At 40.0% G+C, this 27,449-nt stretch overlaps 2 long non-coding RNA genes across 6 annotated transcripts in view; one reads left to right on the top strand and one right to left on the bottom strand.

The window, feature by feature from the left end:
* Positions 1-27,449, bottom strand: part of LOC120893064 (uncharacterized) — a 172,710-nt gene that overhangs the window by 33,843 nt on the left and 111,418 nt on the right. Inside the window, exon 6 of one of the 5 annotated variants that reach the window (XR_005738020.2) lies at positions 22,770-25,635. The exons of the other annotated variants lie outside the window; for them this stretch is intronic. This is a non-coding gene — a long non-coding RNA (uncharacterized LOC120893064). Of the gene's footprint in view, positions 1-22,769; positions 25,636-27,449 lie in introns of those variants that run through there. 5 annotated transcript variants of the gene reach the window in all.
* On the top strand, positions 2,846-4,328 carry LOC144365331 (uncharacterized). Its single transcript, XR_013423640.1, has 3 exons — positions 2,846-2,922; positions 3,428-3,641; positions 4,170-4,328. It is a non-coding gene; the product is annotated as an uncharacterized LOC144365331 (long non-coding RNA).

The following is a 27,449-nucleotide window of genomic DNA, read 5'->3' as shown; positions in this document are numbered from 1 at the left end:
CAGCTCTTGCCCCTTCGCCTGGCCAGCAAGGAACTGCCAGAAGCTACTGGTAGCCTTGTAGTCAACTTTTACCACCTTATTATACTGTTCCCATATCACTTTGAGACAAATTGAAAATTGTCACGTTTCCCTTTCCAAATGTTCCCTAAGTGTTGCTATTGATAGTGATGATGGGTTTCTCTCTGTTTTTGGTTCATTCGTTCTTTTTTAATAATATGGAAGAAGTAGAAACACTAGTCTCCCTCCTGCTCCCGTTTCTATCTCATTCAGCCCCTCCTCTTCCACATTCTCATTGGCTTCCCACCCCCTCCACCACCTGCTGCCTGCCACTGCCCTCCACTTCCTGTCAGATGCTGACCCAGCCATTGTCCTGCGCTACCTCTTCCATAGACTGGAGGCGTGAGATGTGAGACCATGGAAGAATAACCGAATGGGGGCTTTAGTCAGATTAGCAATGGAGCCAACAGTCCTTTGTGTTCCTCACTGGTATGTGAAGGAGAAAGTCCCGATCTGTATCCTTTTCCTCACCAGACCCTGACCCCACCCCCAGCTTCTTTTGTCTTCTGATATATACAGAAAATCAGCAAAGGAAAACAGGGGGATATAATCCATAAAGTCAATAGCTAATCAACCACACTTTAGTGTCTAAGACAGGAGAATAACACCCTCAAAGGTGTCATCAACCAGCGCACAGGGCAATGAGTTGGTCCCATTTGGAAATTTTCTATGTCTCTGTAAATGTGTTACTCAAGGTAAATCACCAGTCTGTCTAGTCACATTTGTTAACAATGCATGTAACTTCTTAACAGCATCTCAAAAGCATACTTACTCTCAATTTCGCTTCTCATTCGTTTTTATGATGCTAGAGAAATTCAGATTATATAGGCTTTCTTTGTGCTGAGATGGTAATTTTATATCACTGTAGATTAATAGCATTTTTAGTGATATTTGGTATCACTCATTTGTCTCCTGTGGTCGTAAAGATATATATTTTTTCTAATTTGGCTTTGCCAACAAATAAAAAATAAGAGTCTTTTTCTGTTGAATGAGCAAAAAAGTCATTCTGATCATGAAGAATTATTCTCTTTTAACATACCCACAATCCACCATCTAATTGTTTTTGTTATTGCAGCAATACAGTTTCTGCAGGAGCGTGTGTGTATGTGTGTGTGTGTGCGCGCACGCGTGTGCACGTGCACTTGCGTTCAGGAATACAGTTTGGCCTGCAGAATAATTTCTCCTTGCTGTCACTTGATCTTCACTTTAAGTCCTGATTGCTAAGTAACCAGTTTTTCTAATTAGAGCCTTCCACCCAGGGATCCCAATTTAGGAAGACTTAAATACCCCCTGCCTTCCCTTTCCTCTCCCCGGATCCTAAGTTTCTGCAGATATCTTTACTTTGTAAGCACACTGATATTTCTAGAATCCTATTGTGGAAACTGGTTGTGCAGTGTTCACTTGGAACAAGCACCCATTCCAGGGATGGTTATTATAAAACAGAAAGGCAGTCAGACTCGGTTTAGCTATCAGCTTTTAAGAGCTTCCTCCATCTGCTAAAATGTGCACTGCAAAGTTGCACATAAAATGCTGATTAGTACCTCAGTGTAGACTCATATAATGATCCACTCTCTCTTGGTTTACATCACACCCTCCTAAGTACCTATTCACCTGTTCTATTGGAAAATTTTAATCATCTCTCTGACATTAGGTTGGCAATTTCAGCGGCCACTTCACAATCTTTCAAAGTCTTTCTGCTCCATTTCATTCCTATTTCTTTTCTGCTTGTGTTAATTATTTTTGCAGCCAGCATACGTGTTTGTCAATAATGCATTACATTTTCCATGTGTCAGTTCTTCAGCCCATCAAGAGCCCTGCTTTTTACATTCCGAATCTATTTTCCCCTTTCCCGACTCAGCTCATTTTGCTCTGGGCCTGCCTTCCTACTCCTCATTCAACTCTGAGGGAAGTTGAACGAAACTTGGCAACTGCAAAGCAGTCCCCACTTTAATTGGATCTAATGCTCCATAGGGCATTAACTTCGGGTTTGCAACAGGCTGCAAGTTGCCTAAAACCCTATGATTTCTTTGATGTCCCTACCTCTGAAATGTGCACAGAATTTTCCATGTAGAATAAAGGGCTAGGGTATAAGTCCTGTTAAGTTTGAAGACCATAAAATTCTCTCTTGACCCCACCAACTCTACACCTACAAGTGATGCCCTTCCTTAATGAAAAAAGCCTTCTCTTGATAGCTGTGGAAAGAAACCTCTAGCATGGTGCTAAGAATGTTCCAAAGCTCTATAAATACACAATTGATAGTTACATAAAGAGCTTCGGACCCATAAACTTCATAGACTTGGGGGCCAGGGCTGGGGGAGTGTTGTGTTGTTCACGCTAAAAAAAAAAAAAAAAAAAAAAATCACTGCTGTTCTTCTTTCTGTCCCCAAATAGCCCATTCTTGGGAATTTTCTAATAGCTAACATTTCCTTTTTCATGAGTAATGTCAAGGGTACCTACAAATTTTCATGATCCCAAGACTTTTTGTGTGGTTACTTCTGAGAATTCACCAGCTAGTTCCCTCTCACAGGCCAAGGAAACACCATTTCCAGAGAACTCTGCTTCTCAGAATAAATGCTCCTTTGGTGAAGGGCACATGAAGGGAAGTTTCTTTTCTTATTTTGCTTTTGTTTCAGATCCCCTCGTGGATTACCACTCACTTCCGCTTGGAATCACCTGGTTCCCTTAGGGAAACACTCAGGCTTTTACGGGAAGAGAAGGGATGAAGGCCCTGAGCCCCTGGACAGATGGATGATGCAGCGCTCCTCTGGTTATGTCTGCCTGGTTTTTTTTTTTTTTTTCTTTTCTGCCCAACTTCATTATTCATGCACACTGGAATCATTCCCGATGCACTGCACAGTGACCCTGGTATGAGTCCATTTCTGATTTCCTTCACTATGACCTTGACCTTCTTTAGCTAGCTTCTTCTGAAAAGTTAAACTGTTTTCTGTGGTCTGGGTCATTCATGCTCCAAGAAAATGCTGGCAATGGCTGGGCAGAAAAGACAAAGAGTGGGAATGTGTTAGAAAGAGTAGGAACTCGAACTCTGAGTTCAGACTGGCAAACAATAAGCTCCCACCTGCTTAAGGATTTTAAGTAATTCCATTCTTTTTCCTTGTTAGTTGTTTATTAGTAATCACTACAAATGAGCATTTCATTCTACTTGTCCTGCAAAGAAAAACTGCTTTTTAGATGTTCTTTTTGATGTTCTTCCAGCAGTCATGCAAATAAACATAAATCAACATAGATTGACAAAGGCCAACTAAGTCGTTCATTTCATTCATTGTTCGGATGTTCATGTATCATTGTACCTACTGATAGAAAAATGAGGCCTGCTTCTCTCCATGAGGTGTCTTTTTTCTGTATTTCCTAGGTCTTCTTGGAAATGTCTTTCTTGAATTTGAAGACCCCCTCTGGATACTATTTTCCAGGATAACAGACCTCTGGGGTAGGCTTCACTATACAATAACAGGAAGATGAAATATTGCCATGCCTCCTCTGGACCCAGTTACCTTGTATTGGAAGCTGACGCAGGACTGACATCCCGGGGTTTACTTTCCGCCTTCGTGGCCATCTCTAATACCTAGGTCAGGTGAAGAAATCACCTTCTGTAGCCAATCCCTGCTTTACTTTGCCTAGTGAAATAAATATGAATTGCTAGTTTTACTCAGTTTGCAAACTCCATAGGTCAAGTAAGCTAAACAGAAGTAACTGTATGAGAAGAAATGTTAGCAAATCTCTGTATTTATTTACAGGAAAGATCTACAATTAACTATGCTTCAAGAAAAAAATGTTTCATTGGAATGATCATAGAGAAGGGTTATGTCAAGAAAAGCTGAGGACAGAAGGCTTCTGCATCATATCCACTACTGAATTTAAAAATAAAATAAATCTCCCACAAAAATTATTTTTTAAATTAAAGCTTATACAAAATTTAGATAATTTTAGCCAAAAAAAAAAAAATCTTTAGCACACATAGGGCTGTCCCTAGCACTGGAAAAACAACAACAAAACAACAACAAAAAATCTAATCATCATGCTGTATATCTTGAATATATACAATTTTATATGACAATTATATCTCAATAAAAATTTAAAAAAAACAATTTTCATAGGAGGAAGAGGACAAGGAAGAAGAGGAAAAAGTGGAGGAAGAAGGAGGAGGAGGGGTAAGAAGAGAAAGACTTGATTCACAATAAGTATTCTTTTCTGTAATTGTATAAATGTTAGTAATTACTATTATTATCAACTAATAAAATTCTTAATTGTGCTTATACCATTTTATCCATTGGGGAAAGGTTGAAGAGAGGACTAATAGTCTGTGAACAGGATGCAGTCTGCATACACAGAGTTTTAGAAATTTTTGTTTTAGTTGCTGCACTTTAAAACTGAAAGAATCCTTTTTCTTTTCTTTTTTTTTTTTTCTTTTTTGCTACCAGGGATTGGACCCAGGGGCATTTATTCACTAAGCCCCATTCAAAACCCTTTTTATTTTTTTTTAATTTTGAGACAGAGTCTCACTTAAGTTGCTTAGGGTCTCTGTAAGCTGCTGACACTGACTTTGAACTTGGGATCCTCCTGCCTCAGCCTCCCAAGCTGCTGAGATTACAGATGTGCACTTCTGCACCTGGCAAAAAACTAAAAGATTTATTATCAAGTAAATAAAAATAAAGAACTATTTCCAGTTTTGATTTTAAATGGGAAGACCCAACTTAGACACCAGTCCTGCATTTCTGCAAAGCAACAGTGGGTCACAGCCCAAGGGCCCTTTTAGAGGGGGAGTCTAGTCTTCACAGAGCCAGGGTGTTCTCCAAATTCGATGCTTGACCTCATTGCACCATTTTCATTTGCTTCTCCTTTCTTATATTCTATAAAGTACTTTTATATATGCCTTTTAATTTACACTGCAACACAGGTTAAGCAACATTATCCACATTTTACAGTTCAGAAAATTAATAGAAGGATAGGTTAATGGACTTGAAGATGTTGCACAGCCACAAGAACTAAAAAGGACCACCTCTTTTTCCCCAGTATGGTGCTGCTTCCCAACCATGTGAACAAACATGTTCCTCAAATTCCTTTAGAAACTGTTTGTCCTCTGTCAATTGCATCGAATGCTCTTTGCTGTGGGTTTTAAGAAGCAGGGCAACATGCTGTGCCAGTTTTAAATGGTAAGTTAAAATGTGACCTAAGGTGTCTGAGGCAATGTCCTCTCCACTCTGCTAATAAACAGGGCAGTTTCTAATTATTTGCATGGAAGTTGGCTCCCAAGATAATTCTGTGTCCGTGTGGCTCCGTTTCACCTCTACTTATTTCCATTACGTTGCATATTAGCTATGTCAAGTTGATGGGCCTGCTGTTCCCCAGGGTGGCTATTATAAATACTGGTGCTACAGTGAAATGCTTCCAGTCTTCTGGAACCTCATTTGAACTAAGCAAGTTCTCCATAATGATCATTAATGATGTATTGCTTGCATATAAATGTTGGATATTAATCTTTTGTTTACCTTCTCTATGCCATCAGACTTTTTAAAGGTTCTTTGAAATGCTCGGTAGCTGATAATCAGGAGTAGCTTCTGCACTTGGGACTGAATGACTTCTTTAGCTGATAATTTACTGTGCAAGTATAGGCTTGATCTTAGAGCACTGGCTAACAGATCCCCTTCCCTTGGCAGATGGCTTTCAGTGCTCTTGGAACTAATCTGTCACTAATGCTCAAGTACAGAACTTCATCTGACCCTTTTTTTAAGTCTGGGAAGATTGATGGCTCCTGAGTGTCACTAATTTAGTACTAGAAACCCCATGCCAGGAAGCTTCTGCAAGATGACTGGGATGAATCTAGTCACCAACCCTTGAAGGAAGGATATCATAGGTGCTGGATATATTCTGTTCTTTTCTCACTGGAGCTAGATGAGGCCCACTCTGCAGTGAGTCTGAAAGTTCATCTCATCTGGATCCTCTGGTAAACTACCCTCTTTGGGAAACTCAGATCCAAATGCTAGATTAAGTCTTCTATGAATTAAGATGGGCTTATCTCCCTATATTGAATCAGACTTGGAAAAATTTGGTTTAATTTGACTTTGCACTATGGAACTGGACTAGAAATAGATTAGCACTTGTGCAGGGAATGATGCAGCATTATTATTCTTCCTGGCACAAGGTCACAGAGCTAGAGCTCAGGAATAAGAGACATGGATTTGAATCCTATGTGCCACCTACTATCTATGAAACCTTGGGAAGGTTTCTTAAACTCTGTTTGGGCCTTGGTTTTCTCTTTGCTTAATAGGGATACTAACAGTGCCCACTTCATAGGATTGTTATGAGGATTAAATAACAAGATATATATAAAACATTGACCCCAGAGACTAGTATAAAACTAGTGCTGAGTACAAAGTACAAAGCTATAATAATTATTTTATTATTATGAGTCCACATTGGTCTCAGCTGTATAGAGTCCTCTCCTGACCTAAATCATCCTGAAAACGAGAAGCTGTTTTCTGGGCTGTCCCTGTGTGTCCTGTCTTTGTGATCAGAAGTTAGAAGGTGATCAAGATAAAGAAAAATTTTCTGGGTTAGCTATAAGCAAGATGAGGAAATGGCCCTGAGCCAAAACTACAAACATACCCAAAGTCTCTCTTAGCAAGGAATGCACACAAAAACCTGTTGGAAGTAGACATGCTGTGACAAGTAAACTCATGACTGAGGAAGGTGTGGTGAACCTCTTGGGACACTGCAGGCATAGGCACTGAGACCACTAAGGTGGGCACGACATGATCTGGGGTCAGGAGGAGGTGTATTAGAATCATGATTGCTTTTGATACCATAGCTACAGTCTTGGTATCAAAAGTCATCATTGCCTGTTCTTCAAATCTCATCATCTCTCACTTCAAGTATATGAGAAGTTATGACTATGTTAGGGGCATTCTGTTATGTTAGGGACTATGCTGTCGTCCTTTTCTTGCTCCAATTCATTCTTCGAGAGTGAATTCCAGAATGGTCTTTATGGAACACAGCTCTCATCAAGCCTCTTTTCTGGTCCCCATTGCTTACCTGATGGAGTCTAGTGGCCAGAACCAAAGGACCATCCCTTAGACCTATGCACACCATTGTCAGATCCCTTGAGCCCTGAATTCAGGTGAAGCTGGTGGTTTCCCTTCAAAAGACAGTGCTAGAAAGAGGCTGGGAAACTCAAGGAAGGGTTTTCCGCCATTCCCTTTAAGGACTCACCTGGGAACCGATAGAAGGCAGCTCAAGGGGAAGACACATGTGAGTTCCCCTCTTGCCTAAAGAGTAAATATCTTCATAACTGAGGAAATAATTATGGCTTTATATTTCTGAAAGTCCATTCAATCTGGGTGTTGATTCTGTAATCTCCCTTCATAGCAGGGGACTTAAAGTTGGCTTTTTCAAAGGATTCCCTTCTCCTTTGGGAACCAACTTTTTACCTCTGCTTCCTCAGTGCCTCTGACTGAATCAGCTTTCTTAGTATTCTTTGAATATGTGCCTGTATTATCTGATTGGAATTCCAGTGGTTCTTAGAAGAGCCTCAATTGTTTACAGCTTTTTCATGCTCCCTGAATAATCATCATTTAAATCACATGTAAATAGAAGCTAAGGCGGCTCACTTCAGATTCTTTAACAAAAACTGAGTTCTTCCTTGTCAAGTCAAGAAGCAACTTATTCTTCAACTCAGAGGAACTTAACTCAAAGGAAAGACGATTCGTGTGGACACAACTGAAAGGTCTAGGGCCTCCTATACTTCTTCCACTCTTTCAATCTCTTAAGCCCCACACCATTAAATAGAGACTCTGCCCATCTCCTGGGGATTCAGGAGGACAGCCAGGGAGGCCATTATGGTGATGATGGTGGTGGCAGCCTTCTTTAAGCTCCCAGACTTTGCTCTGGACATGGCTATTAATATATTCATGTTCCCATTTCAGTAGTCAAAGAAAGCAACATTATATCCAGTCCTTCCTCAATATTGACCTCACTAAGAGGTATAGATTAGGAAAGGACTTTTATTTGTTTTAAAGCAATTATCCCTGAGGCCCCAGACTTATCTGACTGACAACTGATCAGAAAACTTTTGGTCTTCGATTTTGAGTTGAGTCAAAGCCATGACTCATGGAATGAGGAAGACCCCTGGGAGCCCGAATGTTCTCTGACAGAATTGAGTGTTCTAGTATCAGTTAGTCAAAAGCTTCATTTGAAGGGGGGGCGGGTGTGCACAGCTCAGTATCAGAGCACTTGGTTACCATACCCAAAACCCTTGGTTCCATCCCCAGTATCATTAATTTTTAAAAAAATTATGACAACTTACTTATAAAATATTTTATTCCGAATGTTGAATGAAAAGAGTACTTTAATTCCATATCCTAACAAGCAGTTTGTGAAAATACAGAAAATGGCTATTAATTTTTGTTCTTATCAAAGAAAAGGATTGAAAAAGATGGTGAGGAGAAAAAAAGCCTTCAACTTCTTCCTGGAAATGAGAACTCAATGGTTCAACAGGCAAGATTTCCATTTCTAAGACCATTAGCTTCTAAGTCCTATTAGTTCAGTCTAACAAAATATTTGGTTCCTAACATTATTGACCTATGTCCCAAATCAGTTTTTCAAATATAAAACTATTTTGCTCCCATCACCCTCGTGTGTCGCTAGAGATATGACCTGAGAAATGCCTGCCAGAAAAACTTGTATTCTGCAGCATATTTCTTATTAAGTTAGCAGTGCAAAAAAAACAAAAATAGAAGTTAGTGATTTCCTACAGAGCCCAAACCACATTGTTCTTCCAATAGAAATGTTACAACACATTTCTCCAAAATGTAGACTAGGACCCCTGGGTATTTTACAAGTGAACAATGGCTGAGTCATTTAATTTAAGAAACACAGCTAGCTGAGCTCTCATTTATTTGAGCAAAAATTTAACAGGGCTTTTATCATGCTTGCACAAGAAGCAGATATCTGAAGACTCTGTAAATCCATAAATACCCTCTGACATGATGGGCCATTACAACTCTTAAAGACTCATTGCTGTCTGTTGGATCAAACATGTGCTTCACGTGGAAGCCTGAAGAAGATTTATATGTCGACCATTCTAAATCAAATCTCTATTTAAAAACTCACTATCTTGGGAATGAACTTCAAACTATTTTTTGCCTGCCAGTATGAAGCATTAAGTTCCCCTACCAGAAAAATTTTAGGAACATTTCAATTCCCTAAGCTCACATCTGTGCACACCTGCAACTAAATCTCATCTTTTTCTTTTCTCCCAGGGTTGGAACTCAGCTCAGTAGATAAGTTTCATGGTCTCAGACCTACCACTTAACACAAACTTGACCTCCGAGTCACATAAATCACTTAATCTTTTGGAGAGATGAGTGTTGGAATGAAGAGCCAAATTTCTAACCAAAGATCACTGAAGTTTTTTTGCTTATGAATAGAAGAAAAAGCAGGGCAGCGCTGCCTCATTAAAAGAAACAGAAGGAAGCTTCCAGAAGCCAAGAATAGTAAGCAATAATGTGTGGGAGAGAAAGGCTAAAGAGCATGAGAATTCTGAAAAGGGTCTATGTTCTAACCTCTTTCCTTTCTCCAAACCCAGCAGGTCCTTTGGTCTTGGATTCTACCTCTCCAGAGTCTCTCAAATTCAACTTCTCCTTCCCATTCCGTCTTTTTAACAAGAGGCTCAGTACAGGCCATTGTCATTTTTTTCTCAGAACTATTTGTCTGTCTGTGCCACATTGCTAAGAGCAATATCTTTGGTATATATAGAACTGATCGCCTGTCAAACCAGGCCCTCCATGATTGGAAGTGTGTCTTCCACTCTCCTGTCCTCCCTGCCACCAGATTTCCTGTTATTTCTTCAAAACATCTCAGCTCATTCCCATTGCTCTCAACTTAAAACATCCACTCGCATCCCCCTCACTGTTGAAATCCTAAACCCCCATGAACCCCTTCAGTCCACCCAAAGAGAATTCACAATTTTTGCCTCCAATGTCACATCCTCAAAGCACTGTCTTTCCAGAATTCATAATACTGATCTCCTGCTTTGTGTTCTATTAATTTTTCTGTGAACACATGCCTTTCCCCATGCTGTAAGCTCTCGGAGTGCAGAACTGATATCCTCTATGTTGTTGCTACATATTAAGTATACATTGAACGAATGGCTATGTGTGCACAGGTAAGTGGATTTGGCTACTCACATTTGATAAAGGGGAATTAAGAGGGTCAAAGATACAAAACTCAGAATTCAAGACTGTAAGGTGGTAAAGGGTGGTGAAAAGGCAGAGGTATCCTGCAAGATGGTGTTACAAAGATATGATCTGCATCTGTGGAGTTTTCATTTGTGAGGGTTCTCATGTACTTCTTTCTTCTGTCGTCCCAGTTCTCTTTTATCTATACCCTGCAAAGTTCTGTTCCTTATCAGACTCTTAGTCAGTACTGAGAAGTTAGCATCACAGAGACTGTGTTGGTGTCTCTGGGTCTTTCAAATCGCAGCTCCTGTGAGTTCATGAGATTGGTGTGGAAATAGTTCTACAACCTGGTTTCCTTTCTGCTTTGCATTGCATCACTGCTGGTGAGTTCTGACACATCAGATATTTTTCCAATCCTTTTTTATCTTCAGAACATTTTGAAACTATCTCTAGGTCAATTAAAGTCTCATATTTTTGCTACATTTCTTATTTTCCCTACATCTCGAAATGTAGTTTTACTGTCACCTTAAAAATAATTGAATGCCAACATCTGATGTCATTTACATTCATTCAGACTTCTAAATAGGTTTCTCCTGCTCTTCAATGTCAACAATTTATTCTGAGCTGAAAAACCTTTGCATTTGTACTCTCCCTCGCCCACATGTTGAGACTGTAGCTCCTCTAGGCTCTAAGGCCCTTCAAAAGACATTGGCAACATCCCTGGGATTCCAACCTGGAGTTGTTCTGACTCCAGTTTCTTTCCCAATCGTGAACACTGACATCTAGGAGCTGCCTCCTCACTTGCCCTGTCTTTACATCTGCAGGTACACTGACGGCCAAGGCCCACCTCTCACCACATTCAACAACTTCTGGGTTGGTTGCTTGGGATACTTAGGACTTATTGCCACTACGCCAGCTTCTAGAAAGGTTTCTGATTTGCTTTTCCACCACTTGTCTAGGTTTATCCCAAAGGGCTCTCACCCCTTGGATAATACTCCTAAATGATAGAAAATCCTGCAACATTAGCTGGAGAGCTGGCCCAGTCTAATTCTATTCTTCATCACATGCATGCCCACCATCCCACTATGTCTTGTTTTCTCTTATACACCTCTGATGCTTTTGAATAATACTCCCCAAAGAGCCTCATTTCTCTCTGCTTTTCTCTGCATTTCTACTCCATTCATCTTTATTTACAGTTATTATTTGCAACAACAGCTAAACATCGTTGGTTTCTTGCTAAGAGCCTGGCTTTGTACTTTTATGTGGATTATCTCATTTATTCTTCATTATAGTTTTATGAGGACAAGAGTAATAGTTTCATGCCTACTTTACAGAATGGAAAACTGAGGCTTAAGGGATGAAATAATTTGCCTCAATTTATTCAGCTAGAAAACAAGAGCAGGAGTTAGATTCCCTGTCTCTCTCATTGTATACTATAATGTCTTGCTCTCTGATTTTTCTCTGCTCATGGATGGTGGCTTATAGCAGGGCTCTAAGGAGCTGCAGTCTCAACATATGGGTGAGGGAGGGTGCAAATGCAAAGATTTTTGAGCTCAGGATAAATTGTTGACATTGAAGAGCAGGGCTTATAGTTTGGAACTGCTGATATCTTGCAACCAGTCTGCTAAGTACCAAACAGCCTCCCTGGCAGAGCGCCTAGTGACGGCTGCCATGGAAACGACCTTTCTCCACACCTGCTCACGCTACTTCCATCTATGAGAGGCATCTTGGAACCTTGGCTAATTCTGGTTTGATTCCTTCTTCCAGAAAACTCCACCCTCAGGGCCGGTGACACACCAACTGACATTGGCCAGCAAGCAGCCACCTGTAGCCAAACCTACCCTTGGAGAGACAGCATTGAAATGAGCATAAATGCTTCATGTCGCAAGCTTTCTTTACACCCTTCTCCTGCATAGGTTCCTGAAAAGAGAGGGACCAGCATCTCTCACTGCCCTTGCCTGCAGCTTCTGCTCACTGCTTATTAAGGACTGATGAAAAATCTGAGAACAGTAAAAATTGAATCTCTACATGAAAGAGAATTTCTGCCAATTCTTCCCTGTCCTCCTCTTCTTTTCTTGAATGTAGTCCTCTTATTTCTTCAGATGAAATCTTTGAAATCAATTAACATTGTCAGAAATATTTTAGAGTGAATTAAACGTGAACTTTTGTTACCCTCATCTGAATTGGTTCTGTGTAAGATACAAACCAACTGCCAGGTTGGTTTAGCTCTAGCTCTAACATTAAACCTGAAATTTTAGGGTCTTTCTTTTTCATAAACTGATGGCCACCTCTAAAGCCCCCATCTATCAGAAAGGCTTTAAGAGCCAAGGTTACTAGGTTCTGATATTTTTCAGCTCCCACGAGCCTGAATTTTTTAAAACAACTCCCTATGGATGATCTCAAAAATTCTTGAAATTTATATAGATTGTTGAAGTTAAAGTTTTGTTTTTTTAAATATACGATCATTTTTCTACTAGCTTGATGTCATCATTGACATTCTCTTTATTAGCAGAGCTTGGCACCCAAAACCATGTTAACTGCAGGTTCCATGTGATGGCTTTTTGTTTTAAGTACTGTTCCCCACTGTATGTTCTTTGAAATACACTTGCTTGGGCACCCAGCACTGCGGGGTATGCTGGGAATGAGGTGGTTTTAACCTCTGCTTGACGGCAGAGGCGAAGGAGGTGACTAGGGAAGAATGTGCCTGGGCTTTGGGACAGTCTGGTAGAATGGCTGGTTTAGGAGGAGGGGACAGAGTGGCTGAAAGGAGGAAACAGACCTGAGCAAGCCCTGGAGGTAGGAAGACCAGGTGGGTGCTGGGCAGTGCCTTCAAGTCAGGCTCCATTCTCCCCTCACCTGCCAGCCAGGATACTCATGCCCTCCTTGTGGTCCTATGTGAACCCTGGTAGTCAATTCTCCATTTCTCTCTCTCACTCCCGCCATGGTTTTTTCCTCTGTCCAAACCATGACCTTAGCTTTGCCAGTGATACCCCTGTGTCCTCTCTCCTGGCTCCCCTATTCCACGTGTTGCTGTTATCAAAAGCTACTGGCCTTGGGGTTGTGATTGAGTTTCTATTTCAACAGAAGGGAACCAGAGGTTTGGTGTCTCTAGTGGGAAGGAGTTTGAGATGTGAACTCAAGGATTGTCTTGGAGTGCTGCTCTGCATCTACCACACATCTGGGTGGTAGGGATAGTGCCTCATGCCATTTAGCTGCCCTTGAGCATGGAGACTGTCTGCTCTTGTGCAGCAGAGGGCTCAGCCTGTAATCAATGCCTGACAGATTCATGTGGACGCTTTGGTTTGTGCAGCATAGGGGAAGGAACAGAAGGTATCCGGGTGTGGACGGCCACCTAGTTCATTGTGTGTGGTTCCCCACAACTGGCCTTAACCATGAGGAACGAGGATGGAGGAAAGAACAGGTGAATGAGTAAGTGAAGGGTGACTGAACGAAGGGGAACAGAACGCTGTCCGGAAACAAAGAAGGGCAGGAACATGGAGGTGAAGGACTGGAGTCTGAAAACCATCCAGGCCGTGAAGGGCACTGATCTTTCCTGGCTCCCGGGACAGCCACACTGCCAGAGGCAGCTCTGGGAGCTAGGCCACTGTGCAGGAGGTATGGGAGCAGAGCGTGTAAACAGGCTGCACTGCTCAGCGGCTGAAGATAAATATTCATACTTAATACTGGTTCTAGGGTATGAATTTTTAGACGATAATTCTTTAAAATTTATTATAGTTTTAAACTTAATTGGGTGAAAATATTTATTGGTGGGGGAGGGGATGCAATTACCCAATTATGAAAGCGAGGATGTATCCTAGAAGGGACACTAAAACTATCTTTAAGTACTGAGAGGATTTTATTATAGCAACTCTTAAAACAATAATGAATGTTATGTGTTCCTCAGTCTTTTTTTTTTTTGCAACAGAAAGGAGCACACACTATTTTCAAACAGAAAGCAGATTTGCGTCTGTGGGGGAAGAATCAAGAAAGGGCTCCATGCCAACGAATCCTCCTCACAAACCCCCACCACTGAAAATTGCTTTTTCTTTGAACATTAGGAAGGAGTGGGGGGTGTGGGGAGGAAAACTGGTGAATCTGCAAAGATGTGGGAACTAGCATTAAAAATATGTTGGCATTCTCCCAAATGGGGAGTGCTGACAAGTATAATCCTATTACTCAAATCACATCAGCTATGAGATAAACGAAATAAAAACATGATCTCGTTCGACCGCGGTGGCTATTTGTCCACAGGCTCTCCTTGTGTCTTATCAATCTGCCCCCCGCAAAATGGGACATAGTAGAAAACAATGTTAAGGAGGCTTTTAAAACACATCATTGAGATTACAGCACCTTTTAAAATAAACAGCACTGAATACCAACACAGGTAAAATGTCATTGTGAGACGGGGATCCGATATTCAACGGCGTGCTTTATGGCTTTCCAGTGTGTGATAAAATCTGTTCACCAGATGTACTATATGTCTCCTGTGTAGCATACTTGAGCATCCTGTAGGCCCGAGGCCCATTTATTTCATGTAATTGCCTTTCCTGTGCACACCTTGGGGCACCCTAATTCTCTATTTTATTTCAGGCACTGTACAGGGTACCATCTGGTAGTTTTAAACTCATCCCGTTTTATTGCACGACTGCAGTGGCTGTATTCAGCCATGCTGCAGTGGAGACAGACTTCTTACTACCAGCTATTTATTTTTGCCTGAAATAAAGTAGCCTTGAACTATCAACATGCAGGACTCACACGTAGATCATGGTCGGTCCATATGAACTAGACAGGTTCCTAGGCAACCTGCAGATTCCAAGCAGTTCCGAATTGCTTCATGCACAGCTGTTAACTTATAGAATTGGGATTCTAAATTCTTTGCCTACTTCTGCACGTAATGATATCATTTTAGTATCTCATTTGTATTATTTCAGTTCAGATGAGCACAAAAATAAATGTATTCCATCACATCTGGAAAAGTACCGCAGAGAAACCGCTTAATATACAAAGCTGCACACCTCATTACGAGGTTCGTCACTCACTTCAAACCCAGCCTTACTTCTGTCCTTCATCAACACGGCTTTTTGCTGTTGTTTTCGTTAAATTGTTAAATCATCTTTCAAGGGAATTTGCAAGATCTTGAAAAGGCGAGTTTGGAAATAATATACTCGGCAGAAGGAAAATAAATCTTAGAACCACGTGGCTTTTCGGCCGCAGGTCCCTGATGAGAGTGCCTTCCCTCAACTTGTGCACAAATTAGATAGGAAGGTACTCTGTTCTCTCTGAGAATTCATCTCCTGCTTCAGAGCATCCCCCCCTCCCAAGCGCCCACACAGCTGGGCAAGCCACTTTAACAAAGGGTCCCTTGGTATGCAAATAACTCATACACAGCTGTGTGTTTGCATAAGAGTCCTTGTTCACCTGTGGTCCCTGCCTCACCAAATCCCTGTTGCTGTTCCTTCTACGTATCCCTCTCCAGTCTTTTCCTCCCTGACCTACAGCAGCTGAGGTCCATTTGCCTGTGGAATGGCAGTGAGACTGCAAGGAGAGGGGAGAGGCAGGGTAGTGGGACTAAGGGAGTGATGAGTTGGCTCACTAGCCACTGCTGCCTCTTGACATGTGTTATCTCGGCATTGCCCAGCAAGAAGATTACCAGTCTTTGGCTCCAGACACAGAAAACCTTCCAGGGCACAATCTGCTACCTGGCACTGAGGACCTGCATAAATAAACAAACCAATCAGGGGATACTGGCATTACCACGGGCACCTTGGCTCTTCCTTATGGTGATGGTGATGGGTGACAATAGCTCAGCCACAACCGAGGATGGAAAAATATTTAAGGCAGAAAAAGGTTGGCTATAGACCCGTTTGCAGCAGATTCTTTACATGTTTTGCATTCATGGCAATGACGAATGTAGCTAAATGCACCTGGTTGTAGCTGTCTGCTGTGATCTAAAGCCTGTTTGAATGAAAAGAATAACTCCCTCTGTTATTTATTGTTGGAAGCAGAGTTTACTTTGCTGTCTTTAACCTCAGCAGAAATCAGAAATGCCAGTTTAACAGCAAGCTGATGAGTTCCAGGGAACAGCAAAGAGTCATTGGTTGGAGTCTTGTAAATCAGTAGGAGAAGTTTAGTGACCAAATAGATTCATATTTATTTTCCTGCAGTTTTCCCCCCTTCTTTGACTCTCAGGCAATCTTGTTCTATAAAAATGTTAATGCTGGTCTGAATATGAAGGGTAATTTTTTTCCCCCACAGCTCTGTCAAACACATCTTCCCAATAATTAAATGTGCATCCTTGGGCCCTAAGAGCAGTCTTGTGAACAAAGCAACCACAAATCCAACTAACCTTTGAAGAATGAGGGTGTCAAAGTATAAGCAGATGTTTTAATTTGCACAATGCTGGGATTTTTTGGATGCCAAATGTTCCTAAAATAGTTATTGTAGCTCAACAGCAGGAGAAAGATACACTCAGAAATTACCTACAAGCCTGTCACTTACAGAGCCTTTGTCTCTTATAGCAAAAGTAATACTGGACAAATTGTTAAGAAAGCTATACATTAATCAGTATTTAATGAGAAAGTATCATAATTCTATGATTATAATATAAACAAAGAAAGAAAGCACTACAACATTTTCAAGTACACACACACACACACACACACACACACAGTCTCTGTAAAACCCATTGCTAAATTAAATGCAGGGTGAAATAAAAGGGCTCATGCCATCTTCTGTGAAGTATCAAAGGTTTCTAAAATGACTTAAGAGATGTGTGCTATTAAAAAAGGAAGATACATACTTTAGCTATGAAATTATGGCATTGTGGTGTGTAGATAGTTGAACTTGCATCGCTTTGGGGGAATGTTAGCACACGTTTTTCACAAGTGGATGTATGCAGGAAAGATTTATATTAGACATAAGGAAAAACGTCTTGACTTTCAGAGGGGTTTTGAGAAGCCCAAATAGTTTACCCAAGAAAGCTGTGGAATTTACCTCCTGGAGATTTTTAGCAGCAGTCAGGAGACCCATATGTTTGGGTTTATTTCAGGGTCCTTTGAAATGCATTGAATGGGCTCATCAAGACTTTCCCAGTCCTTCTCTTCTGTCACCTGGGTACAGGTTAGATGTCCAGAAGATGTCCACCAACCTGGGTTTCTGTCCAACTTTCCCCTAAATCCAGCTTCTCTCAAGTCTTAGCCATTGCTTCCTAGAACTTCTTGATCTAAAATGTTAAGCCAAGCAGGCCCTGTGCACTGACGCTAATGGGTGGAAGGAGGAGTGTAAATTGAAGGAATCTTTATGGTGGACAATTTCTCAAAATCTACCAAAATGAAACGTGTATATATTCTGCAATCTTACGATTACATTCCCAGAGCTTTATCTCATAGATCTATTTACACATTTCAAAAATAACCCATGATTTAGTTTAGCAGCAATGTTTGGGATAGCAAATGCCTGAAAATATCTATCAAAAGAAGATTGATTAAATAAGCTATGGCATATCTTTGTTAAAGGAAGGAGGCAGTTCTACTTGTCCCTATAAAAGTGGAAAAAAAGAGGTGCAGAATAACATGTTTAACATGCTATTGATTTTTTAAAAAGGAATAGAAAAAAGAAATACTTTGCAAGGTATAAAAGATAACATTTGAACTATGATACTGTCTGAATTTGTACTGTGTATGTAATACCTACCAAAATCAAATAAATTAAAATTAAATAAATGACTAAATAAGAAAACTCTTTTCCAGATTCAAATTCCCAAACTGAAGTAGAGGATTTATTTGTCTTATCTCTGGTTCTTCCCGGCTTTTGTCAGGAACCACTAGTATAAGATGGTTCCTGACAAAACAGGACTTTTTGACTTGGGTTTTCTTACCTCTTTCCTGTAGCATAGCTTTCAGAAAAGAGGAAAAAGGAGGTAGAGTCTGTGGAAGAACACCAGAGAACATTTCCTTACTTCACAATTTGGTGGAGCAGAATGGCCTGAGGTTGCTCAGCAGGTCTGCCTGGGACCATGGCAGAGGCAAGAGGAGCAATGGCCAAGAGATGACTAGTTCCACAGAGAAAGTGCAAAGCCCCACTGGAACAAGGTGAGAATTCAGCCTGTCCACAGCATTCCCCGTATAAAAGTGTACCCCCAAAAGGCTTGGTACAAACATAGTTCTATGATGCTCATTCTGGAAAGTCTCATCTAGAACTCTGAAAATTGTCTGAGAACACAGTTGTGAAATCTTTTGAAGAATCAAATGTGTATCGACACTGTTGTTGTATACAGCAATTAGACGGGGTGGGTCATAGATATGGGTCAACATTGGGAAGATGAGAGACTTGGTAAAGTGCTGAAATTCTTTGAGACCCTGTGTCATCAAAAGGGACAGATAGGGGCTAGGGTTGTGGCTCAGCAGTTGACAGCTCGCATAGTATGCGTGAGGCACCAGGTTTGAGCCTCAGCACCACATACAAATAAAATAAAGGTTATTGTGTCCACCTACAATTACAAAAACAAATATTAAAAAATTGGACAGATAGCTACTTCACTGAATTATTGTGAGGGTTCATCTCTATAATTTGTTCAGCTCCACCACAGCACAAAACATATACATGACCAGGGCCAGTGGTATTCTCTATTAAAATATTTGCCACCCCAGCCACTTTGATTCTTCTTCAGAAGGCTCTTCACAGACTAGGGGGTGGACTTCCCTAGGCAATGGGTGACCATATCTCCCACTACTGATAGAAGGCAGAGAAACTAGAGGTACTCTCCCCTCACCTTAAAAATCAAGCCAGATGGGCTGGGGTGTGGCTCAGTGGTAGAGCACTTGCCTAGCATGCGTGAGGCACTGTGTTTAATCCTCAGAACTCTATATAAATAAATGAATAAAATAAAGGTTCATCAACATCTAAAAAAATATTTTTAAAAAAATCAAGCCAGATGTTCACAAAATGCCAGGGTCACTGTGAAGGCAACTGCTTCACACTTTGGATATTATATTACCCTCCTAAAAAGAGGTTGCTTAAAAGAGGGGAGAGGGGGCTTCAGGCTCTCACTCCCGAGACTTTTATTTAAAGAATACCCCGTCTTTACTCGCAGCTGAGAGGCTGAAGATTAAAAATTAGCCACTGTATAGTAGCTGAGCAGTAACAATTTTTCATAAAGGTTTTTAGTACACATTTGGGATTATAATTTCAATATTATGCAAATGCATTTTATGGATCTGTAATACAGAATGTGTACTGGCGTTAATGTGCATTAGCCGGCAAGCACAGAAAGGCTCCAAATGAGCCATTTTGGTGTCTGCTTTCAACATGTATTATGAATAATAAGTAAAATGTTCTGGTTTAGAACAAATAATATAAAATCTGAATTCCTCTTGATGTACATCAGTGACATCGCCCTACACAACTCCCACGGAATTCTTCCATTGGACATAATTAAAAACTGGCTCTTAACCAATATATTCTTGTTTATGGCTTCTCTTCTTAAATGGGATGTGAAAGTAAAATAAATATATTTAATATGAAAAGAGGATAGTTTCCTTCTATTGTTCAAAATCAAGCATTAACCAGATGAGTAAGTTAGAAAGGGTGTAATCCTCAGAAGTAAAGAGAATGGCCCAGGTGCCTTCTTGTTTTAGAGGTTCTGAGTATTAAAAGTGAAGCAGCCACTAAACAGGTTACAGAACTTGTGGCATAATTTTCATTAGTAAAATTAACAAATAAAATGCCTTTAACACCAAATTCTTAATATAAAATAATTGTGTCATTCCAAAGATATTTAAATGATGTATGAACAATCTTTCCTAGTAGTGTGCTACAAGTCTGTGATTCAGTCTGTGATCCCAGGTTGGAATCTGTCTCTTGTATATATACATTTTTAACTTTTTGTCTTTGTAACTGAATATTGGAAAAATTGCTCAAAGCTATTTTGAGATTTTTCCTAAATGCAGAGCCAAACAACTCTCATGGCTCGTTTCTAATTGAGACTACAGATGTCTCTTTCTTTCTTCCTTCCTTTCTTTCTTGTTAATATTTTCATATTCAGATTTTTGCATTATAAAACAGAGAGACCCATAGATGTCTGTACTGAGGGCAGTACTGGTGATTTTAGGAAGAATATAGAATGTCTATCTGAGTCGATTTGGTTAAGTTCTCTAAGTTCTATTGATCCTTTTTTTCCCCTAATGTGTTTCACAAGGGTCCCCTTCTTCTGCAGTGTGTGGAGAAAGACTAGATTGCATTCTAACATGAGAATGGACTAAGCATTCATCTGAGTAAGAAAAATGCAAAAACCTCCCTCCCAAACAGGTATCCTTAACCTAATGTATTCTCAAAATGATAATAGAAATATCTATGCACTGAGTTCTCACTGTGTTATTTTATATGCATTGTCTTATGAAATGGTTGAAGAATCAGGAGTTTAAAAATAATTAATTTGTACAAAATTACTCAGTTGTATGTGTTTCATTTTGCAACTCAGATTACTGACCACCATATATTCCTGGGTCCATTATTTACATGGTGCACAACAGTCTTGGCTTCATTTGTTGGGTGAGTCATAGGAATGGTGTTTGGTCTTTGAATCTGACCTGGGCACTAAGATTAATACCGAAGTCTGGTCATTTGCATCCTATCTTGCTGCAGTTGGTTGGTTAGTACTTTCCTTTGGTCCTGACACTTCCATTGTAGATGGAGGTTTGTGGAAGGAGAGATGGATACAGCAACAGAGTCAATCCAGAAACTCAATGAATATGTGCTGAATAATTAAATCAGAAATTTTCAAGTTCTTCAATTCAAATTCAACAAAAGTCTTTGGCTAACTGCAGAATATGAGCTATAATTTCTGTCCTCGGGTCCTTAAAACTTCAAGAAGACCCAAACTAAAGCTTAGTCCTTCCAAATACTACTTTACAAACAATATTGGAAGGAACTGAGTATATTGTGTCATAATTTGAAAACAAGCTACTTACCATATGTGAATAAGACTCCTACTCTAAAATATCTTCCCAACAGGTGAAATATGAGATGCTAAATAATAAAACCTGAAGTACAGTGGAGCAGGTCTGAGAAAGCAGTGGGACACATCTTGAATAATATCCCCAGCACTATTTGCTGTCTTTTCTACATACTGGGCCCTTTGCATGATCTCTCTTAATCTTCACGGCAGCCTGTGAGGTAAATATTATCATCTTCATTTTACAACTGAGGAAATTGAGACTTAGGTAAATTGTCTGAGGTTACATAATTAATAAGTGTTTGATGGAGGATTTAATTTCAAATTACAAAGTAAATGAAAGAGTGAAAGAGAAGATAATAGTTTTTAAAGAACAAGTCTCAATTTTTTGAAACCCAGCAGCAATTTTTCTTGCCTTTCTTGTGACACTTGTCGTGTTTTGCTTTGTTTTTTCTAGATGTCTTGTGATCCCCTACTTAATGAGAGCCTATTCTGTTTGAGAGAAGAGACCATGTGCAAACATTTTTATGTTTTCACAGGACCATGTTCAGTGCCCGAGACAAAGAAGGCATTTTTAAGAAGCATTTTACTTATTCCTCACATGTTTATTCTATGGCCACACCTAGTTAAAAAGACAAGTCATGCCTTCCAGGAACTTCCAGCTCAGTGGAAAAAGTGGTTAAAGAGTGATTGCTCTCAACTAGCTATGGCAGAGGAGTGATAGGAAGCAGGGAAAATCAAGGCCGCCCTTGGAAAGGAGAAGCCAATTGGCTCCTGGGTTCAGCAAAGGCTTCCCAAGGTCAATGTCATCTGAATCCATATCTGAAGTATCAGCAAGAGCCAATGAAAGTGGGAAGGGCATCACAAAGAGACAGGGAACAAGAATATGCAAAGACCTTGACCCTAAACATAAGAGTGAGGCCTGCTCTGAGGATTACAAGTCACCTGGAGCACACTGTTCACCTGTAGGGAGAGGGGCGGGGGTTGTTGGATAAGGAAGGCAGGGAAAGAGGGGGACCAGCCGGCAAGATGACAACATGTGATGTTCAGAAGGACTGTGTAACACCCTGCCAAAGTGCTTGTATTTTATCCTGATCATCCTGGGGAACTTCTGGCAAGAGTCAGATAGACAAGATACACATTTGAGAAAGATGATTAGCTAAATCGTGAAGACCAACTGGAAGGGGATATGACTGGTCACAGGGAACAGGAAAGAAAACCAACAAAGCAATCGCTAAAGCCAGTAAAAGGGAGGGTCATGCCATCCAGAGAAGAGAGAAGGCCATTTAAAATTTAATTTGGAAGGATACACAAGCATTTTGTTATTCTTGAGCACCTCCACCAAACTGTTGTTTTTTCACAGTATAAATTTGTGGAATCCCCACGGACTAACAAGCTAAAGGAATCTTCCCTTTGAATGTCCTTGTGTTTCTATATCCCCGTGTAATTCTTAGATATTTAATTAGAACTGTTTTAAGGGTCTTTTTATCTGAGCAATCTCTCCACGGGCAGAGGTATCAGAATAACAGGAATCGATATAAACACCTTAGCAGGAACACCTCAGAAAGGTATTTTTGCTGATTGCACATTTTTTATTTTGAAATTTCACAAAGATCTCCATTAGGAAATCATTCTTCCTTGGCGTCATGTTGCTGTTGCATGCTCAACAAATAGAAGGTAAATATGCGAAAATTGGTGCCTTTTCCATGATAACCACATAGCGATAAAGCTCTTTGTTTTCACCCAACTGCTGAAAACATTTGTGTAGGCAATTTCGGTAAACATTCGGAGAATTGGAAGTGCTCTTTCCTACACATATGGTTCTTTATGAAGAGGTAATTTTTATCTATGTTCTACTCAATTGAATATTTATAAATCTGTTTGGCCTCAAAGGTACCTAATCTCCCCCCAAAATACAATCGCCCTGTAAAGCTAAAGTGAGATTTATTCAGTTACCCTTTAAGAACTTTGTGACTTATTTTCATTTTCTCCCTATCAATTTGTTCCCAATACAATCTTAAATTTGTCTAATTTGCTGTGTTATTGCAATTAGTCAATTCTCCCTTAGTTACACAAATAATAGCCTTATAAGTTTGAGGCTGTAAATCATTCATCCATTAAAAATGCCGTTTCCTTGTACTGCAAATTCGATTCATTTAGAAGAGAAAAAAACCATGGCATGGAACAGAATTATGCAATGTCATGGACACATTAACATTTGGATCAAAATTTTACATTGTGTCAGCCAGTAAACAGTATAAATGGTTCAGATTTGCAATAAATAATTGTCTATTAATACTCTGGCATGCTGTAGCAAATTACAGTCTCACTTCAGTAAGCACAGCTGTAGGTAGGCGCCAGGGCCGAGGGGAAGCTAGTGCCACAATTGGTTTGAGTGGAAAGCGACCATCGTGCGGGAAGCTCTCTTTTCCAGCAATGGCAAACACAACTGTGGACTAAACGCCTGCATTTATAAACACAGGAGGAGGACCCAGCGGGCTCTTCCTGTAACTGGAACAGACCCCAGGATGCAACCCTTTGCTATAAAACCTATGGAAAGCACAGATGCTGAATCCAATGAGGGCATCCTTCACTTTGGTGGAATGTGAAAGGGACAGTGGCATATGTTATTAACCAGAAAAGAGCTCTTAAGGATAGGAACAAGGGACTGGGAAATATGTTAGGGCTGGAGCATCCACATCAGATGTTGGTTATGGAGCCAGTAAAGGACCAGCAGGAAATCAACCTTCCCCCACTCCTCCCCAGGGTCCTTCTTACGTGTGGACATGATTTCAGCTCTTCCTGCCAGAATCTTCCTTCCCAGCCAATGGAGGAACCTAAAATTATTACTATTTTCACTGTCTGGATGAAGTGTTTTAAACTCTGTTAGAATACAAGCAAGATGTCTGGGAAGGTTGAAAACTAGATATATTAACACTTATTAACATCTTGGCATGCAGCTGGCAGGTTATAAGCTTCATCAAAATGAGGGAATGAAGCACAATAGTGACCGACATTGCATAATGTATCTGTGAGGGCAGCACTGCTATTATTATTCCCATTGCCCAGATGAGAAAACCAAGGCCCAACAATGCTCATCAATTTTACTCAGCCAGTGTGATAATTATATTGAAGAACTGGGTATCCCTAAAAGCTAATTTATACTAGCTCAGGATTTAGCCCAAGATTGTCTAGGAAAAATGATTAAAGCAACAATTAATTGACAATGTGAACCTTGGAAAATTCAAAGTTTTATAGAATTCTTTATAATAAGACTCTAAACGCAATCAAAAATGCTGTCTTACTACTATGCTATTCTGTGTCACTCAGCTCATAAAAATTCTTGTATTGACCTCTGAAATTCACCATTCATTTAATCTACATTTATATATTTAAAATACATGGAAGAGTTAAAGTGGCTTTAAAAATCATATTTTAACAAGAATTTTTATACCTGAAAAAGCCTAATATCTAGAGGAATATGATTTTTTTTCTTGCTTGAACTGGAAAATATTTTTGTCTTCATAGTAAGGAAAGTTTATTGAGCACCTTTTAAGTATAGGGCATTGCCCTGGATTTCAGGTGATCACCCAATTTTTCTTTTTATACATGTTGAAAGCTAAATTTAATTTGGAACTATTTCTCAAGAAGGGAGAGCAGCTGTAACTGATTTATTTGAATACTTTAGGACATTTATAAATAGTTTTTTTCTAATTCTCCAGAGAATGATTAAATCCTTGTGGTTATACACACTCTTGAGCAGGGTTAGTTCTCCCCTGTGTTTGGATGATTACTGGGGGCTCATAATGTGTGTCTTTACCAACAATAACTACTTTTCTTGCATAACACTAGACAATCCTCATAAAAAGTCATTTGTATGATGTCATTCTCCAAAACTGTCAGTGGCTCTTTGCTTCCTGGAAAGTAAATTCTGCACTCAAGGTCTCTACCATCTGGGTACTGTCTGCCACTCAACATGTGTTAGAGACTGTAAACAAGTCAGGATGGTTTGTGAGGTGGCACCAGCGAGCCATTAAGTGTGGAGATTCCTTATTGGTTGACTGCTGTATCTAGTTTATGTTAATTGAGATAAGCTGTGAGGAATGTATATATACCACTCCGGTCCTACAATAAACGGCTCCTACTCCTGCTGTATCAACGTACACAAGTTGTTCGTGACTACCCCCCCCCCACCCCCAGTAGTTTGCTGCAGTCGGACTGCAGCAAACATGTGCTTCCCATGGCCTCCTGATGCAAGCCCTCTGCTCCCGGCATGCTCTGTAGTCTAGTCCAGGATGATGCACATCAGCCACCACACTTGCTTCCCCTCTGCTAGTCCACGGGCCTTCAGTTGACTTTACACTCTTTCCAGCTCCTGGGGTACACTTCCACATCTTCTTTGAAATCTCTTTTTGGTTATCTCAGGTCCTTTTCTCTCTAAAATCCAAGATTGGATACTTACTTCAGAATTATGAAAAGTTAGAACTGGCAGGGACATGAGTGGGGACATTTATCATTCTTTTACATAGTTTCTCTCAATAATTATTTAGTAGATTTGTATTGGATTAGGGATGAGATGACCTGACTCTACCACTTTTGTGACAGGTGACCTTGGACTAGTCACATGAGCTCTTTGAAACTCAGTTACCAAATCTATGAAGTGAAAAAAACCTGTCCTACCTACTTCACAAAGTTGTTCTAAGTTGTTGAAGATGAAAGGTGATAATGTAAAAATAAAGTGATTCATAAATTCTAACTTGCTAAGTGATGCTGTTTATTAAATGTTCCCATACAAAGCAGTCTCTACCCCTGCCACAATCCAAAAGTAGATCTCTCTGTATTTAGGAAAATGAGAGAGATTTTTTGTATTTGACTCACTTCAGATTGCTTTGGGAATTGTGGAAAGTCTTGCCACCTCTGCTACCTCTTTCTGCCACATTGGAGCAAGCAAGGTTTTGAGGATCATCAGGTTATACAGTGCTGGGAGGCCTGGTCTAAATCATTAGCTATTCCATAGAAAGTGGCCAATAAATCTTTGTAGGCAAAGTGAATGAATATTCACTTCTAATCTTTCAATAAGAATGTGCAAACTCTGTATTCAAGGCCTCCTTGAATAACTTTTGGTTATTAATGTCTATACTTCTAAGAAAATTTGCTGATGTAACCTCAGCCACATTTCCAAATACAACTTTGTGCACTGCTGATTGTTCCAAACATCTAAATACCAACACAGGACTAGAAGCCACCACCTGTTAATACTTTTCACATTCACTTGTAAATGTATGTTTTAGACAGTCTTAAAAAGATGATCTGCCTAATAAAGGTCCATCAGCCTTCAAAACATCCTTACCTCTTAATGTTGAAACAACAATAATGATTTGCTTCATTTGTGCACTACACACCAATGAGATGAGCTAATTGCATATCTACTATGAAATAATGTCTGTTATTACATGGATAACTACACATTAACTCCATTGGAAGCACTAGCAATTACACAGTATGTTATGTTAATGTACCTGTGTTACCTTCTGATTGCCATATCATTAATTCAAGTGACCTCTATAAATTTGTCTCCTACTATCATTTCCTTATTCCAGACCTCTCCATAACACTTTAGAGACTGTTAGGAAAATAATAAAACTACACAGTTAAAACTTGAAGAAAAAAAAAAAAGAGACTCTGAAGTGTGATTCCACTGAATGTCTGTTGTTGGTTTTTATCATGCTCCTTTGCTTGACATACATAAACAGCTTTACAGCTACATTCCATTTCCATCTATCCAAAACAAGAACTATTTTTGCTTTGTGAAGAGTAGTAGCAGAGTTTGACTTTTTTAAAAAAAATTAGAACCTGTCTGGTTCATAAACAGAATCACAGCTTAAAAGGGCTCAAGTTCACCCTAAATTGTATCAATCAAGTTTTCACAACACTTAACACTTGCAATGATGGAAAGTTCTAATTTGCTGCTAAAACCTGAGTTGACTCCCAGGATATTTGCATTTGTTTACACCCAGCTCCTGAGTTTTCCAGCCAATCTCCTCCTGACCTTCCCCACTCCTTCCAAGCCCACATTCAACGGCAGAGCTTCTCCAGCCCAGCAGATGAAAACCCTATCAGCATTTTCATAGTTAATGACAGGGCTACAAAACAGAAAATAACAGCAGGAATCTGAAGCCAGTGCTTTTATTGGACTAACTAACGATATAAATAAAATGGTCCCTGACTGAGCTTCAGGGAATCACTGTCTC

This window comes from Ictidomys tridecemlineatus, chromosome 7, assembly GCF_052094955.1.
Source record: "Ictidomys tridecemlineatus isolate mIctTri1 chromosome 7, mIctTri1.hap1, whole genome shotgun sequence".
NCBI lineage: Eukaryota > Metazoa > Chordata > Mammalia > Rodentia > Sciuridae > Ictidomys > Ictidomys tridecemlineatus.
The sequence above is the reverse complement of the archived record's forward strand: the minus strand, read 5'-3'. Positions and strand labels throughout refer to the sequence as shown.